The sequence below is a fragment of the Sceloporus occidentalis genome, unplaced genomic scaffold, assembly GCF_023333645.1.
Source record: "Sceloporus occidentalis isolate IW3139 unplaced genomic scaffold, rSceOcc1.0.p SCAF_74, whole genome shotgun sequence".
Taxonomy (NCBI): domain Eukaryota; kingdom Metazoa; phylum Chordata; class Lepidosauria; order Squamata; family Phrynosomatidae; genus Sceloporus; species Sceloporus occidentalis.
In genome coordinates, this window is record NW_028317054.1 from 2916696 (window position 1) to 2928730 (window position 12035).

Below are 12035 nucleotides of genomic sequence, written 5' to 3' on the forward strand. Positions count from 1 at the left end.
CAGGGCGGGGTCTGGCTGGCTCGGCAGCGCTTTATATAAAGAGCCCGAACTCCCGGAGAACAACGGTAGCATTCAGCCTGCGCGCAGAGTGGGAAGGGTGCGGGGGAAAGGCCACAGGGAGGGGGCAAAAAAAAAAAGAGCGACGAAAGAAAGGGACCGTGAGAAACACCACAGGATTGCAATTGTCCCCGTCTGGGAGTGGATACTCGGCACTCATGGCTGCGGCTGCTGGCAACTACCTGTCGCTCTGCTTTGTGGCATGGGGCACCTTGGTGGCGGCTTTTAACCTGGATACTGAAAATGTCATCAGGAAAAGTGGAGATCCTGGGAGTTTGTTCGGATTTTCTTTGGCGCTGCACTGGCAGCTGGCACCGGAGGATAAACGACTGTAAGTCCCATCTGGTACATGTGCCCTTATACCCCTCCGTGTATATTCTGCACACATTAATGCATATTCCATACACATTACTGTATATTCCCGAGACCCTCACTGCGTGTTCCACACACCTCTCCCAGTGACACCACTGTAGGTCACACCATAGATATCACTGTAGGTCACACCATATATATATATATCACTGTTAGTCACACCATATATATATAGCACTGTAGGTATATATACATATAGGTGACCGTAGACACACCTGACTGCATTTCCCATACAGCTCATGAGGACTGGCCGTGGATAAGTGCTACTTGTTGCTTATTTCTTTGGTGTTTGCATTAAGTTTGGGGAATTTGTTTATAAGGCTGCTTGTTTATTTAGAATAATCACTAGATAAGTAGATATATACACTATATAAAATGTGCATCTACATACAGATCAGAAAAGGTTTTGGACCTGAAAGACCATGGCTGGTGGTGAACCTACTGAGAAGCACAATTTACTATATGAAGATGAGCGCTGGTTGGTAAATTCCCAGGAGGATCTGGAGAAGTCCTTGGACATCCTGGGGCTCTGATCCAAACATTTATAACCCCAGCAGTGTGCTTGGCAAGGGTTCATACTGTCCCAGTGTGTAGCCAGAACCCATGGTGTCTCCTTGAATAATTCTATGGAGTAAACATGAGCTATGATAAGGGATCTGGGATGTTGAGAAGCTATGTACCTCATTTCTATAGATTGGACATATGAAGGCACTTCATACATTAGGTTGTTAGCTGTTGTCTGCTAACATCTGCCAAGACTGGCTGTTTGGTGGACTTTGTAACTGCGGAATTGTTTGATCTTCTCAGGTAAATCATTAAACTGAACCAACTACTTTGCTTATTGGTGTTACTCTAAACCATTACTTCTCAGGCATTCACAGTGACAGGGTCAATAACCCACTATAATACTATAATCCACCAGACCACGGTGTTGGTGGCTGCAGTATATTTTTGGGAATTCATTGCCAATCGCATGGTTCCTGACTTTATTCCCCATTATTAACTGTATAGGACTTTCCACAGCAACTCAGGGTTCTGAAGGACTCGCGTTTGTTGTTGAGGCTTGCAGCCTCTGGCAGTTAAGCAGCGGTGGCTGGCTGGGTATATTGGGAGTTGTAGTCTGGGTGTTATATGGTTGCCCATCCTGTTGACAAGTAACCTTCTTTGGTGGTCTAAGCTATCAGCTGAGGGCAACTTAACCCAACCCCCACTTTGCCTACCACCTTATCCCTTTCCTTTTAGAATGTGTTTGAGATTCAGCCCATTTATGTTTGCATTGTTCTCTGTTTGCTTGAACAGACTTTTGAGTGAAGTTGCCTGTTTTCTAGAAAGATAACTTTTTCAGTTCTTATCATCCTGAAGGGTGCTCCAAAGTAGCAAAGATTTTGACTTTTATTGTAGTCACTCGCACAGAGGAAGACTAAGGAGGTGAGGCTGCTAAATAGAAAGCCGCAAGAAATATTTTTGTCTATTTTGGTGGCGGTGAAGCCTTTGCAGTAATTAGGGAACTTTTCACTTCTGTGATTATATGGATTTTTACAGAACTGGATTAGGTAACCTGAAGCTCTCCAGCTCAAAACAGACTATAACCCTCATCATCCTTAGGTGTCTCCCGACCTCCTAACACTTGAAGGAAAACTTTTGTTAACAGTTCAGTAATTCCAAACAGTGACCTTTTTGTGCCTACACATTAACCAAATCCCAAGATACAATCTATCTCACTGTATTTGAATGTAAATGCTGTTTACTGAGAACTGGCTGTAATTCCACCTCTTATGACATAAAGGATGTTGGGTGACATCAGCAAAACTATTACCAGTACAATTGTGCGAAAATGCCGTAAGGATTTCAAGGTCAACATCAACTGGATTTTCAATTGATTCTTCAAATTCATTAAGGCCACGCAAGTATTTTCTTTTCATCCATTAAAATAACCCAAACAGTTTAGCTGCTTAATGAATACTTGGACGGGCTAAAGTAGAAGCCTTACGTTTGGCCGCTCCCCGCCGGAATTCTTTGTCACTAGCTTTCTGCACAGTAGAGTATATCTCAGTCATTCCAGCCTTTGCCTACACAGCACCATTGGTTAGAAAAGAATTCCAGGGCAACAACAAAGGTCAGGTCTCTGAATGGCTTGGCCGGGGATTATAGCAGGCAGTCTATTGTTATTCAACAAGCTTAGTCCTGAATGGAAAAAACACAAAATATTCAATTGGTGCGTAACATTTAACACCCCCCCCCAAAAAAACCCCCCATAAAATAAACAGCAGTGGTTTAAATCTTTTACCATCTTTTTTTAATGAAAAATAGCATGGATTGTTGTTGGGAGAATTGTAAACTTTTTAAAATCCGGTATTATTGAAACAGTGTATATTTTAGCTACAAACAAATAATGTTTATAAATAAAGAAGTTGCTATACATCTAAAATTCTCTCTCTCGCAAGAAAGGCTTGGCTAACCCTATATAATGTATGGGTAAATCAATGGGATTTCTGGAAACCGTTTCTCGTTTTAATTTTTGAAGAAATTTGGGTGGAAGTACTTGAGTTCTCCTTGGTTACGTTTTTTAGGCTTTGTTATTGGACGTCAAGCAGTAAGCACTTCAAAGTGTTGCTTTTCCCCTGCCTGGAAGGTCCTTTTGTGCTATTGATTGATCTTTAAAAGATCCTAGAATGTAATTCCTTGTAAAGATCTTTGGAATATGAATGAAATGGTAGTTCATCTACTGTATCAATGGAGGCATTTTCGTCTGGCCAAACACATCTCATGCATACCAAATAGCTAGGGGGCGAGGAAAGGGGCAAATGTTTGTGGGTGGATTGTGGCGGACCCCCATGCATTTGCAAAGGGCAAAAGTGCGTATTATGGCAGGAGTGTCCCTTTAATTATATCTATGAAGTTTGTCAGACTATTAAGATAAGATCTGTTACAAAAATTCCCAGTACTGAAATAGTTATTATCTCAAGGCACCTGCAATGGCAATAAATCTCAAACCACTTGAAATACTGATTACTACTGATTAACGGTCAGCTTCCTTAGATGAGTCCTTCTCATTCAGACCCTGCGCTGGAATTTCTAATGGCTTTTCATCCTGCATTGATTCCCAACCCTCCCAGTTTAGGACTGGCAGCTGTAAATTTTGCAGCTTTGGAATTCCTGGTTGCGTTTGACAAGGTTGAATGCCTCACAAACAGCACTTGTTAGAAAAATATTTACGCTTATCCCTACCATTTAATGATTTACTGCCCCACTGTTATATCAACAGAGACATTATATTATTTGTCATTGACAGCACATTTCTTTTTTTCTATAGCATTTGGTTAAATGGATAATGTTCCAGACAGCCTCCCAAAAATCAATGTATCTCAAAGCAGTTTATGAGCACTTTAATATACATTCTTTGAAAGAAAATAGAACTTTCCAAAGGATGTCTAAAGAGTCTCACCACTGGTTGAGGGGGTGAGGGTTGAATGCATTTGGGGTATTTGCAGTAGGGACACTCATGAATTAAAGTGCATATGATTACACATTTTTTTTCAGACATAAAATCCCCCACTTTATGTTTCTATTGGCCACTGAAATTGATAATTCCATACGGTTTGCTCTATGCGCAGTAAATGTACACTAGTTCAGTATGCCATACAACTATTTCAGTGCACCTATCTGGCATTGGAGGGGTAAATGGGCACATTTAACATATTAATCTATGCAGAAGTGTTTGTTTTTCAGCATCTTAATTATTGATAAACAGCATTAATGCAAAATATGATTTTTGCAGTATGCGGTATTGGACTACTGTTGGACTTCTATTTAGTTTTTAGGATGGGCTTTCGAGAGCATCAACCTTCCTTTATAAAGTCTAGAGGAAAACTGAACAGATGATATGCATCCTGTCAGATATTTATGGCAGTGTATGGGTCAAGAAAATATGAGTGTTGAGGTGGACATAAATGAAATGGGTCCATGTCAGAAGAATTTGGAGGCGCGATGAGTGGGAGAGATAAATGACGTCCTTGCTGCTTCTGTATGGGGTGTTTGACTGACAGGAGTGCAGTGGTTTTTATATTTATATGTTTGGTAATTGAATGTATGCGTTTGTTCATCCTTGGGTGGCCTTTTAGGCTAATTTCACCTATGTAACCAGGCCTGGACTGGCCATTTGGCATACCAAGCAAATGCCCAGTTGGCTGCTGGCCATTAATGCCCCAGACACACCCTATCTGCCACTCCAGCAGCAGGATATGACCGGCATGCAGGCGCACTACGTGAGCATAAAGACCGTAGCATGCAGGCACGCATATCCAGCCCTTGACCACACTCACGACATTAGGTGGCCGCTGGCCTAAAATTATATGTAACCCCATGCCCCCCATTGTGAGGTTGTATGTAGCCACAAGAGCATTTCCTCAGTGCTGATTTTATTTTTTTTACTAATAACCTCTTTTTTGTATTGGTTTTCTTTCAACTGTGTTTTTTAGATGCATATTATGGTTGAGAATTCATGAGCATATCAAAAGGTATCCGATGGCTATGGATATGGCTATGGATAATGATTAATATGTCATCTATATATATATTTGTGACAGCGTTGGTATCATGGAAAAGCATGTGATGCAATAAATAAGCCTATAGCCCATTTATAAAATACAGTTATTTCTCTGAACCCAGGACTTCTCTGCTAATAACTAATCACTGGCACATGGGCTGAAAGCACATTCGGAAATATTTGCTCTTGTATGTAGTCTCAGAGTCTAGTCTTGCCTGTGCATGTCTGCACAACATAGCAGTCAAGGAATGGTGCTGAACAATTAATTGATTATAACAGCAAACAAGGTGTAAAAGTCTGAGTGCGGACACTTCATACACTCGCCTCTAACATTCATTGGGTTAAAATCTGGGTATCCTATCTTAATAACTGCTATAAATAAACCTGTTGGTGTTTAAGTGGGGTGTCCAGCCTGTCCTATCACATAGTAACTTAAAACAGAGAATATAAGGGAGATTAAGTTGTCCTGCTTCTCAGTGTATTTTCAAGACATCTGTCCTGCTCAATTACTCATAAGGCTCTCCTTGAAACAAGACTGAGAACCCCTGCTCTAACGCATATTGAGCAAACTGCGGCCCTCCAGCTGCTGCAGGACTACATCTCCCATAATGCTCCTTCAGCTAAGGGGCTGGCTGAGGAGTATGGGAGATGTAGTCCTGCAGCAGCTGGAGGGCCGCAGTTTGAGAAGCCCTGCGTTAGAGGGTGTGTGTGTAATCAATCATCGGGAGGACCTGTAAATCTCATTCCCCTACTGATCCTCAGTACTGATATTGAACATTTAACATCCAGGCTGATGACGTATTTATAATTAGCAGCTGATTTTGAACATGCCTTTCACAAGATCAGATATGTCTGTCCACAATGCTCAAGGAACATCAATGAGTCCCACATAGCTTGTTGCATCACAGAGGAAGTTGGGTATCGAAGGCTGAATAACTGGGAGTTATGTATATAGAGTGACTCTGTTGCAATGATAGATTTATGGCCTTACCATGGCAGCCATAGGATGATCCTACTGATTCAAGCAGTCCACTGATTACTATGGCAATAAAACAACTTTTACTATACAACCACTTTACCTACACCAACAAAACGTGTCAATGTAATCAGACACACAATGTCACAATGTTATTGCTTGTTTACTCATTATCACTGTTGCTGGTAGTATTTTACAGGTAGAACCTTACTTTAGGAAATCTTTAGATTTTGGAGGCTTCCAGAATTATCTGCATTCGGCATCAATCCCGGTTTACTTAAGTATTCAGATTAGATATGATTTTATTAAAGTATCTGGCAGTTTACTTACAGTTATAAATTTGATTGCTGGTTACTGTTTAGAGCTCCTTAATTATGCAAAGAAAGTGATGGACTGCTTTGCATTATTGATGAAATGCATCCTTGCTTTACATTTTTAAGCATCACTGACCAATTTATTAGTTCCTTATGCATTTTTAATGGAGATGATGTACTGGGTTTTCTTTATAGGGGCTTTTACATTTGGGCAGATGGGTTTGACAAAGCATACTGATTTGTGAAGCATGCATATCTTGTGTTTTGAAGATCATAACAAACCATGGTGATTGTCTACAGGTTCTAGAATTCTACATCTGATCAGTGACGCAGAATATTATGTGGTCAATGTGGCTTCTGCTGGGACCACTAAATTTAAGTGCTTGATCTGTATGGCACATCCACAGGGTGAGCCATCAAGTTTTGAAAACTCTGGCCTGTACTTCTAGTTCCTAGTTATGGAGTTAATGTTCTTCTTATCGATGTTTATATAGTATCAGCAATATGTCTTCGGACGTTTACTCTGAATTCAAAGTCACATTACAACACTATTATCATCACAACATAACATCTAGAAGATACGGTTTGGCAGCCTGTGACCACCCATCTCTGGTTAGACTGCAACCCCCCATGGAGGATTTCAAGTTGAAGAGTTCCTACTATGTTTGTACCTTGAGAAGAGCAGGAAGGGGTGTAAATCAGTAAAAAAAAAGTGTCTCTGTAAATGTTGCTAAACGAAATACACAATTAATTGGAGAGGAAATAGATTTTTAGAGGCATGTCCATTTTAAGCCAAGACAAGGAATACAATGTTATAGTTTTCCCTTTCTGATAACCTTCCCCCCTGGAACAGATAAGCTATAACTGGGTGTACACACACACACATCATACCTGCCAACAGTCCAAAATATCCTGGGACAGTCCTGTTTTTGAGTCCTTGTCTTGGCATAAAAATACTGCCTAGTCACAATGCATTACAATGTGCAGAGGCAGCATTGTGTTTAAGCTCTGTATGTCAGAGACACACACATCCTAAACGCTGGTAAAGGAGCTCCAGACACACTCGGGGACAGAAGGGGTGGGGCCTAAAGTAGGTGGGGTCATCAAGTGCTATCTAATTTAGGCTCCACCTCCTTTATGTCCCAGGACACCTGGAGCAAAGTCGGCAGGTGTATGTATGTATATATATATATATAATATATATATATATATACACAAACCCTGTAGGTGAGGGCCATAAATGTCACAGTCCTCTAGGGCAATAAGGCTCAGGAACACCAATTTGGAGCAAACTGTTTGATTTATTTGGAAGTGCGCTAATCAGACACCCCAAAACAAAATAATAAAAATAAAGCCTAGCTACCAAGTAGAGCTCCCTCTGGCTATATGTTTGTGGCCCAGACTGGTCAAACTAGCTACCCACTTCGCTTCAGGGCTGCAGGGGGTTATAATGTATACTACCTGTGATGTAGGCTTCATCAAAGTCTTGGACTAGATCCTGCAAACACAGCATTGTTTCCCCTGCTCTCTAAATGCTCCACCCCAGGGATCCATACACAAGATGTTCACAAAATACAGAACATCTCCCTGAGGCTATACAGCATCACAGTGTATGTATATGAATACATATAGAGCCTCCTTCACACAGTACACATAAATAAAGTCATTTGTGAAATGTAACACACACACACACACACTACCCACCTCCTCCTTATGAGTATCCCAGACAAAGCCGCATTTAATGTTTAAATGGATGATTGAGCCATCTGTCTGGAATAATTGGTACTAAAAAAATTTGCTCAAGGCTTGGCTGCTCATGAAAGTAAATCCCTGTATCCCTCCACTCTCTTTACTCTAAGAGTGCTGGAAAAGTATTGTTTACACATCGATATTGTGTTGAAACAGTCGACGGGGAGACACATAAGCTGCGTCTGCACAAAAACACAGGCCGCCCATCAGAGATAGAAGGATTCGTGTGTTTTGTCTCTTCTTGGAACATGGCCAGGAATATTTTTGTCACAGAGATAACATGGTGCTATCAGAGTGAATGTATTAGCGTGTGCCTTACCATACCATTGACTTGTATGCTCCATTCTGTTATCAATGGGAAACCACGTGAATCACTATTTCCTTTACTAAACTGTTCCTCGTTAACCTTTATTATCACGGAGAGCTGGGATCGGTTGCTGTAGACGGTAAGTGGCAGAAGTTACCTTGCGTGGGGTTAGTGGCAGATGTAGGAAATAAAGTACGATTTCCCAGACCCTGCAGTGACGGCGGCATAAACGGTTTGTCCCACATCTGTGTTATTTAAGAGCAAGATGCTCCTTAATGGGGGCTTACAAGGCTGTCTGTGGACATATTTCACCAGCTGCTTATATTACAGGATTCTTTTTACAGGGTACTTAAAACCTTTCTATTAAATGGTCACAGGTTATGGGAAAACCGAGGCCAAAAGACAAGAGCGCTCAAGAGCTAGCAGTTGATACATGCAGTGTATCTGTGAAAAGGGGAGATGTATTTGGAGGAACTGTCATCTTTATAGCTATTAGTTCAACTAAATGACACGCGTCAATTTAAAGCGTCAGGGCTGAATTTAAACCCCATGGATGGCTCTGCTCCTAGCTTTTGGATTATCACCCAAGCAAATTCAACAAGATGCGCAACATTATCATTTTATACATTCTCAGGTGTAATGTACTCTGATAGGGTCGCACAAATTAGGATTTGGTTACCCCGAGGTAGCATGGGCCAGAAAAGCACACCTTTAACATCCACAGAAACATTGTAAGCAACCTCAGTAGCCCACATTGGAAGGCCAGTAGACCGTAGGAACTCCATTCCTGAAATGTAGACTGAAATTCTAGGCAAAGATATCTTATTTTTTTCTTCTTTTTTCTGTTTTGATTATTAACTGTTTGAGTGCAGGATGAGTGATGATTAGTGTATTTCAAACTGCCTGCATCTACAATACTTGGGTGCACTGATGAGAACAGATGGCGGCACTGTATGGTGTTGAGCAGTTGTTCGCAGATGCCTTGGTATACATTGAACAATCGCAGAACTAACCATCTGTCTTATGCTTGTGGAATTGGAACTTCTGCTTTTCAGAAGAAATGTTCGGTTATCCACATCTACACAGACAGCTGTCTTCCTGTCTGGTGAAAGTCATCATAATAATATATATATTATATTTAGCATAATATGGCTGGCCGCTGATAAAAAGGGAAAAAACGACAGACTAGACGGACCTAATGGTTCTCATCTGCTGTCAGTTTCTATGACATAGAAGTTTCTATAGGTGAATGTACTTTACATCATACTATCTTATTGGGATCAATTTAATAAGCTATACTGGCTAGAAATTCCCTCTTTTCGTGGTTAGTCTATGTCTTGATATTGATGTGTTTCTGTATCTATATTTGGCTAATTTGATTACATTTCTATACAAGCACAGGAGGTGGAGGGCATAAGCTGCTATAAAAGTTGAAAAGTATACATAAACCCACAAGGTGCGCCACTCGATTCACATTCTGACTCAATGGGGAGGCGTCCATTGCGTTTGTGAAACATCTCATAGCAACATAGAAAGGAGAAAAGGTTTGCATGTTTCAACTAAACCTGTATTAAATCCCCAATACATGCAAGCCAGCAAAAATTTCAACCTGCGGGTCATGATTTTAGTCTGAGCATGCTAGTGTTTAGAGAAGCCTGCGTGCGCTGTCAATGCAACATTAACCATTTGTTTCCTACGGATCTGTTACAAAATTTCCTAAAGACATTTGGGGAAAGTCTTTCTTCTTTCTTCTTTTTTTTTTTTTTTTTTTTTTTTTTTTATTAATGAAGGTTTCCAAGAAGTAGAATGAATAGTTTTTGGTGCTATAGTAAATAATGAAAACCTATAAAGTGACATATTTCAAAACTTGTGTTAGTTGCACATTTTTCACAGATAGATGTGACATTGGGACACCAATATAGGAAAAATGGCCAATTTTAAAGGGTTCTGTGAACATGTATACATTACACATACATCTGGAAGTGGTGTATTTTTAAAACTTAGTCAGCCATAGTATTTTTTTTCTCGTTAATCGCATCTCCCTCCCTACACTTGATTACTGGCACAATTCCTTCTTTGCTTAGGCTGTGTGTGTCTTTTCAACCTCCGTGCACCAGACTGTGCTCTCATAATCCAAATAAAAGGCTGATTTTCCGATTGGCATAGGGTGGCCTGATAAAGCTGGCAACTCTTACATATTCTTGGTCACCAATCGTTGCGCTGGCAAAGACGGTGACGTGGGCAGGGAGGGAGTTAACGCCAGAAGTGATTTATTCGAGGCGCTCCCAACCCTTGGAGTGCTGCGGGGGCTGAGTGGTGCATTCAGTCCTCATGGGTAATATGTGATCAATCACCTGGTAGTTCACCATACGGTATCTGTTAATTAACCTTTCTAAAAAAAATCAATGTTTATTATTTTTGTTTGCGTAAGTGCCCTGATTTAAATCAGAAATGCAAAACTTTACGTACATAAATAATACTATCAATGTTTATGGGTAGTTAATATGTTGGTAGTAAGATTTGAAGCCGTGCCAGTATCTACTACAACTGTTTGAAATATCAGAGCCCTAGCATCCAGCAATTGGAATATAAGACATAGTTGGTTATACAGCAGACTTTGAAAGGCAAAAACAGTTTTTATGGATAATTTGTATTTCAGGTTAAATTCTGCTGTGCTGTTGGCAAGTCTTGACTTTCCCATTGCAAATCTCTCCCTTTCCCTGCTTTGGAGTCACTCTGTAGAGCCAATACCTTGTTTTTATGCAACCTGACACCTTACATGCCTTGGCGCCAAAGCCGTTCTGTGCTCTTTGCAGAGTAGCTGTTCCACTTAGTTTAAATCTATACGAGTGAAACCTTATAGTTTTAGTCCATTAGTAGCAGAAAAAGGTGTATTGTTCTATTTTTCTTTTAAAAGCCAGAGCTCTTTTTACATCATTTTCAATGCAGAATCCTTATGAGTCATCTGGACTCCTGTTCCTATCATCCCTAGCGTCCTTTTCCAAACAGTACGGCATGTAGTGCTTGCTTTAATATATGAAATACATTTCATTTAAATATGAATTCATATTTATGTTTAAGCTAACAAACTGGGCTAGGAGGTTTTAGATTGCACGGCAAGCTCACGCCATTCTTATACCCGTCTCTTTTAATACGCCACCTGGAATGAAGCATTAGAATACAGGCACAAACAAATGGGTACAACAATTAACCCCTTCGGCAACACACAGACTTAACCATGACAATTTATATATTAAAATGACGACTTCTGCCCGTATATGAATGCTTCTGTGTACTGTGTAGTACTTGAACATACCCAGAAACAACATGTAGAATTCATATGTTCCAATAGCAGCCATAGGTTGACTGAGTGCAAAAGGCATAGTCCTCATTTAGTCCGTCTGTACTTGCCTTTTTTGGCACGCGTGAATAATCTTGAATTTTTAACTACGACTAAGTTCCTTGCTTTGGTATTATGTACGGATATCACTTTTTTTCTCACCATCCCTTTGTTCTGGAAATTTACCCATTTGTAGCACGGCAGCATTTGCTGAATACATCGGGGATACTTCGCGTAGCACAGGCTCAGTAAATCTGAAGCTGCTTAAAGCTCTGCCAAGTTCTGCCGGACAGAGCTTTCGTGAACTTCAATGAGAGCTCAAGGATTTGTCAACGTAAACGCTTGACATTACAATTAAAGTTAAAGGTTTAAGC

General features: G+C 40.5%; 1 protein-coding gene across 1 annotated transcript in view; it reads left to right on the forward strand.

The window, feature by feature from the left end:
• The first annotated feature begins 284 nt into the window (after nt 1-284).
• Nucleotides 285-12035, forward strand: part of LOC149285959 (integrin alpha-6-like) — a 33166-nt gene continuing 21415 nt past the window's right edge. The window contains exon 1 of the mRNA XM_089494744.1: nt 285-388. The gene's annotated coding sequence lies outside the window, so the exon portion shown is untranslated. The remainder of the gene's footprint in view (nt 389-12035) is intronic.